The sequence below is a fragment of the Dendropsophus ebraccatus genome, chromosome 15 (assembly GCF_027789765.1).
Source record: "Dendropsophus ebraccatus isolate aDenEbr1 chromosome 15, aDenEbr1.pat, whole genome shotgun sequence".
Taxonomy (NCBI): Eukaryota; Metazoa; Chordata; class Amphibia; order Anura; family Hylidae; genus Dendropsophus; species Dendropsophus ebraccatus.
In genome coordinates this window covers 25,395,283-25,400,913 of record NC_091468.1, presented here as the reverse complement: position 1 = coordinate 25,400,913, position 5,631 = coordinate 25,395,283, and the positions used below count along the sequence as shown (strand labels likewise).

The following is a 5,631-nucleotide window of genomic DNA, read 5'->3' as shown; positions in this document are numbered from 1 at the left end:
GCCTAGACAACCAAAGCTTTGACAGTCCAAGCATAATCGGAATTGTATGTAGAAAACTGATCACAACACTCACCCTTCACCTATCACAGAGCACAACCTACTGCTACTATACACTTGTTGCTGCACATCCCTAGACTGATTCGCTATACAGTGGCGTAGCTATAGGGGTCGCCACGGTCGCCATGGCGACCGGCCCCCTAGCTACAAGGGGCCTGCTGGGCTCCCTTGCCACTTCCTGCCTCTCTGTTCTCCCGAATCAGCTGTGATATCGGCAGCCGATTTGGGAGAAATGCACTGTGATTCTGCTGGCTGCCTAACACTGCAGTGTGGGGTCCTGAATCCTCCCCATCACCTGTTTCCTGCTCCTCTCTGCTGTGGAGGAGGGGGAGGGGCGGGAGAGCATGGTTCGGCACCAGGAGGGAGGAGGAGAGAGGCCAGGAGCTGCTGACAAAGTGAAGTTTCCTCATAATAAGTAAGTTTCTGTGCTCTGTGTGTGTCTGTCTGTGAGCTGTGTGTCTGTGCCTGTGCTCTGTGTGTGTGTGTGTGTGTGTGTCTGTGCTCTCTGTGTCTGTCTGTGCTCTATGTGTCTGTCTGTGCTCTGTTTGTGACTGTGCGCTGTCTGTGTGTGCCTGTGCTCTGTGTGTGTGTCTGTGTTCTGTGTGTGTCTGTGCTCTGTGTGTCTGTTCTCTGTGTCGGTGCTCTGTGTGTCTGTGTGCTTTGTGTCTGTCTGTGCTGTCTGTGTGTGTGCCTGTGCTCTGTGTGTGCTTGTGCTCTGTGTGTCTGTGCTCTGTGTGTGTCTGTGCTCTGTGTGTCAGTGTGTTGTCTGTGTGCTCTGTGTGTACCTGTGCTCTGTGTGCTGTCTGTCTGTGCTCTGTGTGTCTGTCTGTGCTCTGTGTGTGTGTCTGTGCTCTGTGTGCGTCTGTGCTCTGTGTGTGCCGGTGCTCTGTGTGTGTGTGTTGTCTGTGTGTGTGTGCCTGTGCTCTGTGTTTGTGCCTGTGCTCTGTGTGTGCCTGTGCTTTCTGTGTCTGCCTGTGCTCTCTGTGTGTGCCTGCGCTCTGTGTGTGTCTGTGCTCTGTGTGTGTCTGTGTGCTGTCTGTGTGTTGTCTGTGTGCTCTGTGTGCTGTCTGTGTGTCTGTCTGTGCTCTGTGTGTGTCTGTGCTCTGTGTGTGTCTGTGCTCTGTGCGTCTGTGCTCTGTGTGTGCCGGTGATCTGTGTGTGTCTGTCTGTGCTGTGTGTGTGTGTGTGTGTTGTCTGTGTGTGTGTGCCTGTGCTCTGTGTTTGTGCCTGTGCTCTGTGTGTGCCTGCGCTCTGTGTGTGTGCCTGCGCTCTGTGTGTGTGCCTGCGCTCTGTGTGTGTCTGTGTTCTGTGTGTGTCTGTGTGTTGTCTGTGTGCTCTGTGTGTGCCTGTGCTCTGTGTGTGTCTGTGCTCTGTGTGTCTGTCTGTGTGCTGCGTGTCTGTACATAGTGCCAGGTAATCTCTTGAGTTCTGTTTATAGTAGAAATTGTAATTTAGCAACAGCTGGAAGGTTACGAGTTTGACACCTGTGTTCGAGAGACTTTCCTCACTTATACCCAAAGTAATTTTTTACCAGAGATTGTTTCCTTCACCAGGTATCCCAACTAAATCATAAAACAAATTGCAGCTAGACCATACTCACCTCGCCCCATCCAGAACAATCGCTCGGGTCCGTTTAATTGACTCCATGATTTATTCTCCCTGATGATCTTCGACTCTTCTGACTCTGCTATGGATGTTCATTTTGCTGCATTGTATTCAGAACATCATCAGCAAGGGGAAAGCACGTCATCAGGTAAACTGAAGTGCAAGGCTGGTTCGATTACTATATTATATATTATAAGGCTATGTTCACACAACTTCAAAAATATTGAAAGGCGGACGATTTTCATTGTTTTTTTAAAATGTCAGTTTTTGCCACAATTTAACTGACTACAATGGAAAAAAAAATGATCATTATTTTCGGACGTCTTTTCATTAGTAGTTCACACACAGTTTTCATTTTGTCACCGTTCTTTCTCTGTCTTTACTATTAAATTCGATGGACTTTTCAATTAAAGGGGAACTCCAGATAAGGAAAACTTGTTTTCTATTAAAAGTGCATTAAAATTAATATAGATGTGTCTATATAATGTATTACCGAATCTGTGCGGTTCTGCCACACTGGTAGCTGTTTGAAATCCAGGAAGTGAAGAAAAATGGCCTCTGTACAAATTCACATTGTCTCCTGCTCCCTTTGCTCTCCCACCTTAGGAGACAAATTTTCCATGCCTCTGTCTCACATTGTGTGTGTTTGCTGAGCACAGGCTGATGATGTGAACAGAGGCCGGGCGTGATGTCACAGGAGGCTTGGCTGGATCCCCCAATCCCCTGAGTGATTCACCATCTCTGACCAGCCAGAAGCAGGTGTTGCACTGATTTCGCTGATTGTGCAGAAGTGTGCAGTGAAATTAGGGCTGTGTTCACACATGTTGGAGTGTCATTGCAGTACTGCAGCGTGTTCACAAAAATGATGCAGCAAGACAAGTAACTGATGCTAAACGGAAGAGAGGATCAGAGCCTTATTGTGGGGGCTCAACTTCAAAAATAGCAGATGCCTGATCATAAAATGTGTGTGGAAATGAAAAGAAAAGAAAAATTCAAAAAGTTCTTTACTTTATTCCAATATCAGCATTACAGGTAGAGAATACAGTGTGCTGTGTGGGTGGGACCACAATGAAATGATAAATTACTGCAAATAATTCAGTAACACAATGAAAATGCAATGTGTGAACACAGCCTAGATGTTCTGCAACAGCTTTGGGCGGAGAATGGGCAGGGTGGGGGACCGTGATGAACAGCTGAGGGAAAGCATTGCATTCTGGAACCTGTAGTCCTGTGTAAAAATGCTCAACCAGGAAGTGCAGAAACACAAAACAGAACAACCCCCCCCCCCCCCCACAAAAGTTTTCAAAAATGGAATACATAGGTAAGTAATGCTTCTGCAGAAGTCTAATTTTTATCCTTTACCTGGAGTTCCCCTTTAAGACCCACCCAAAATTCAATTAGTAATCCCAAACTAAAATAATGTACAAACACCAGTCATTGCACAAGGGGAGGCCGGACAGCTAAATAAAGTCCGTTATTTTAGACCCAAAATAATGGATGTCATATTAAACGGAGCTGACAATGTGTGTACATAGCCTAATACATTACAACCCAAAGAGGCTGCAATTTGTTTCAGAATTAATTTAGAATAGCTCTTAGCTGTATTGATTATTGATCCTGAATATTGTCAAATAGAGGAATATATAGATTATAAATAGATGTCTGATAGATACCATGTTTCCCTGAAAATAAGACAGTGCCTTATATAAATTTTTGTTCGGGGATGGCTTATTTCTCCCCCCCCCCACGGTATACTCACCAGCATCTTCGGTATAGGAGTAAAGCAGGAGTCTTATTTACTGGGGTTGGTAGACTAGTTGGGGTCTTATTTTATGGGAATGTCTTATTTTCTCGGAATGCGGTAGATAGATAGATGACAGATAGATATGACAGACAGACTGATAGATAGATAGATGATAGATAGATATGACAGACAGACAGACAGACAGACAGACTGATAGATAGATAGATAGATAGATAGATAGATAGATAGATAGATATTATAGATAGACATTTTTTTGCATCTTACCTCTGGAGTGCCGTTACTTACTTGAATATAATATAGATAGATAAGAGAGAAATAGATATGAGAGATAAGAGAGAAATAGATATGAGAAATAGATATGTAATAACCCAGGTGTTATATGCCGGAGCTATTGGTGTTGTGGTACCGTTGCAGCACTTGCTCAGGTGGTAGATAGCTTGCCCTTGATCCTCAGTATAAGCAAATGGGTGCGCGTTTCACCAAACCTGGCCCATGGTTGTCAATACGATCCAAAAACAAAGTGACAGCACATCCAAAGAATGGGTGGTTTAATATCACACCAGTGTGTGACGTTATGACATATGTCAGTCTTTTTCAAGCAGTGATATTCTGAGCTTTGAGTGCTGTGTTGTAAGTATGTGAGGGTCAATAAAGATAATTACAATCAGTGTCAAACAATAATTATGTAAAAATATATCAAAAAACGTGATCAAAAACATATACAGTGGATCTGAATATACAGTGAGGAAGAGAGCTGTCCTCTGAGGATCACCTTGCCAGGGATACTCTCTACACGACACATGGCACCATACCTGAGTATGGTACTGACCCCAGTAGGACAAAGCTGCAGTTAAGGTCTACGTATCCTACTGGACCGCACTGCTATTCTGGGAAACCGTGGAAAGTCGTCTCAACCCAACACAGGGACTTGGGACCTCATACTACCCTAGCAGGATGGGTATCCCGACACTATAGGCCATAAGACGGTCAGATCAACAAGGGATCTATACGCGAGTACAAGTATCATCTCTTCCTCTCTTATCTACTACATTATCCTGGCAGAGTACACAGCTACCTTGGACAGGGCCCTCAAAACTCTACTTCACTCTCCTCTCACTTCTAAAGTTGCAGTTGCCAAAGTGTTATCATATTGCACTGAAGATTTTAAGTAAACTGTCATTATTCTGTTTTAAACCACTGGACTCTGGTCTATTCTTCCTGCACCCATACACCAGTTTAAACTTGGGTAACCCAAATTTTGGGGGCAGTGCCTGTTTGTCTGGGGATGGGTTCCAACACCACTCTCTACTATGACAAATTCCCAAGTGACCCAACACCCACAGAGCTGCTACAACCCTGCACAAACTACCCCGGCATACGGCAGATAGTTAGGAGATAGATAATTTATGATAAATACCTTAGCTTCCCTGACTACAACACTGAAAACACAATTACACAGCAGCACGGTGTGTGCGGACACACTCACAATTCTTCCTTTCTTCACACTTTTTATTGCAGATTGAAGAAATAATAGCACATGTGTGCGGCATTAGCAGCTATTTTATGCAGTGTGGTGATAGAAGCTTCTATAAGAAAGCTGAATAGGACGTGTAAGATGCATCTCTTCTCCGAGTGTGAAATCTACAACTAATGTGACAGATTATGAAAGGCGCCGGTAGATGAATTATCCTGAGCAGCCGCTGCTTCCAGATGAATGGGCTGAGAAATATATATTTGTTAGAAAGAATTAGAGAAATGAAACCATCACAAGGTAACAGAATAATAGACAGAGATCTGCAAGACAAAGGGGCGAATACTCCATCACTGACTGACAGATGAATCCATCTAGATAAAGGCCGTGGCATTCATGAGACCCATGTGACTGTGGAAGAATACCTACTGCAAGATGGCAGCCGAATAAAAGATCATTTACATTGTGTAATTTTATTTGCAACAAATAAAACTGAAAAATAGGAGGCAGTATTATAGTAGTTATATTCTTGTACATAGGAGCAGTATTATAGTAGTTATATTCTTGTACATAGGAGCTGTATTATAGTAGTTATATTCTTGTACATAGGAGCAGTATTATAGTAGTTATATTCTTGTATATAGGAGCTGTATTATAGTAGTTATATTCTTGTACATAGGAGCAGTATTATAGTAGTTATATTCTTGTATATAGGAGCAGTATTATAGCAGTT

The 5,631-nt window shown here is 43.4% G+C and overlaps 1 long non-coding RNA gene across 1 annotated transcript; it reads left to right on the top strand.

The window, feature by feature from the left end:
• The first annotated feature begins 201 nt into the window (after positions 1 to 201).
• LOC138774374 (uncharacterized) lies at positions 202 to 5,427 on the top strand. The gene is made up of 3 exons (XR_011360297.1): positions 202 to 472; positions 1,611 to 1,810; positions 4,946 to 5,427. It is a non-coding gene; the product is annotated as an uncharacterized lncRNA (long non-coding RNA).
• Positions 5,428 to 5,631: the final 204 nt, after the last annotated feature.